This window comes from Populus nigra, chromosome 2 (genome assembly GCF_951802175.1).
Source record: "Populus nigra chromosome 2, ddPopNigr1.1, whole genome shotgun sequence".
Taxonomy (NCBI): Eukaryota; Viridiplantae; Streptophyta; class Magnoliopsida; order Malpighiales; family Salicaceae; genus Populus; species Populus nigra.
The window spans coordinates 7,825,223-7,827,722 of NC_084853.1; positions in this window are offsets into that span (position 1 = coordinate 7,825,223).

Below are 2,500 nucleotides of genomic sequence, written 5' to 3' on the forward strand. Positions count from 1 at the left end.
CAGCGCCGACGAAATCGGCAAAGTCGGCAGAATCGGCAGCGGGTGCTGGCGATGGGTCTGGACGGGCTGGATAGTCCAAGGCTCGACGAGAAAGACTGCTGGTTTAGACACTGGGGCAGTGGCAGCCCGCGGGACAGTGTCGGCAGATTCGGCAGCGCAGATTTGTGCGGCTGCAGGTTCGTCGGGGAAAATCGGCAGCGCAGATTTTGCGACGAACATGGGCTGGGCGATGGACTGTCCAGGCCAGGCAGGAAAATTTGTCGAGGGGACACGCTGACGAAACAGCGCTGGTTCAGGCACGGCGGGCAGTGTTGGAATCGGCAGCGCCGACGAAATCGGCAAAGTCGGCAGAATCGGCAGCGCAGATTTTTCGACGAACACGGGCTGGACGGTGGACTGTCCAGGCCAGGCAGGAAAATTCGTCGAGGGGACACGCTGACGAAACAGCGCTGGTTCAGACACGGTGGGCGCAGTGTTGGAATCGGCAGCGCCGAGAAAATCGGCAAAGTCGGCAGAATCGGCAGCAGGTGCTGGCGATGAGTCAGGACGGACTGGATAGTCCAAGGCTCGATGAGAAAGACCGCTGGTTTAGACACTGGGGCAGTGGCAGCCCGCGGGGCAGTGTCGGCAGATTCGGCAGCAGTGTCTGCCGATTCGGCAGCGTTGGCTTGTTGGCGCGGGGGGCCGATTCGAGTGGGGACTTGGGCAGCGGGCAGTGAAAGCAAGAGTTTCCCCGATGCTGCCGGGAAAAACGCTCCCCGGGATGGCCGGGTGAGATGACCCGGCGGCCCGCGACGGGTCATTCAATTCCATGCCCCGTCAACATAACTCCCGATGTACTGTTTGCTTTTTCGGAAGAAGAGATCCATCCCCCCATCCTCGGCCAGCCAAAAACGCTCCAATTAATGGCCGGGTGAGATGACCCGGAGGCCCGCGACGCGTCATTCAAATCACTGCCCTATCGGCTACAACTGCTGATGGGTGGGATTAGAGGCCTGCCATGGTGGTGAGGGGCGGCGAGGACCGTGAAAGCTAGAGTTTTTCAGAGGCTGCCGGGAAAAAGGCCCCTCGGGTGGCGGGGTGCGAGGACCAGGCGCGTCATTCAATTCTCTTCCCTATCAACTTGGCTCCCGTTGGCGGGATTGGAGGCCTACTGTTTGTTACAGGGCTAAAATCGTCAGGGGAAGAGCTGACGAAACAATGCTGGTTTGGATGCAGGGGGTAGTGTTGGAATCGGCAGCGCGGACAAAATCGGCAAAGTCGACAAAAAAGACTGTTGGTCTGGACATCGGGGCAGCGGCAGCCATGCCGACAGGGGGGGAAATCGGCAGCACAGATTTGTGCAGCTGCAGGTTCGTCGGGGAAATCGGCAGCGCAGATTTTTCGATGAACATGGGCTGGAAGATGGACTGTCCAGGCCAGGCAGGGAAATTCGTCAAGGGGACACGCTGACGAAACAGCGCTGGTTCAGGCACGGCGGGCAGTGTTGGAATCGGCAGCGCCGACGAAATCGGCAAAGTCGGCAGAATCGGCAGCGGGTGCTGGCGATGAGTCTGGACGATTTATAGTCCAGGGCTTGATGGAAAAGACTGTTGGTCCAGACAATGGGGCAGTGGCAGCGCGGATTTGTGCAGCTGCAGGTTCGTCGGGGAAAATCGGCAGCGCAGATTTTTCGACGAACAGGGGCTGGGCGCTGGACTGGCCGGGCCAGGCAGGAAAATTCGTCAGGGGGGCACGCTGACGAAAACAGGGGCTGCGGAGTGGAAAATCGGCAGCGCAGATTTTTCGACGAACAGGGGCTGGACCGGCCGGGCCAGGCAGGAAAATTCGTCAGGGGGGCACGCTGACGAAAAGAGGGGCTGCCGCGTGGAAAATCGGCAGCGCAGATTTTTCGACGAACAGGGGCTGGACGCTGGACTGGGCCAGGCAGGAAAATTCGTCAGGGGGCACGCTGACGAAAAGAGGGGCTGCCGCGTGGAAAATCGGCAGCGCAGATTTTTCGACGAACATTCGTCAGGGGGGCACGCTGACGAAAAGAGGGGCTGCCGCGTGGAAAATCGGCAGCGCAGATTTTTCGACGAACATTCGTCAGGGGGGCACGCTGAGGAAAACAGGGGCTGCCGCGTGGAAAATCGGCAGCGCAGATTTTTCGACGAACAGGGGCTGGATGCTGGACCGGCCGGGCCAGGCAGGAAAATTCGTCAGGGGGGCACGCTGACGAAAAGAGGGGCTGCCGCGTGGAAAATCGGCAGCGCAGATTTTTCGACGAACAGGGGCTGGACTGGCCGGGCCAGGCAGGAAAATTCGTCAGGGGGGCACGCTGACGAAAAGAGGGGCTGCCGCGTGGAAAATCGGCAGCGCAGATTTTTCGACGAACAGGGGCTGGACGCTGGACTGGGCCAGGCAGGAAAATTCGTCAGGGGGGCACGCTGACGAAAACAGGGGCTGCCGCGTGGAATGGCAGCCTACACGCAGATGCGAATTCGGCAGCGCACGATGG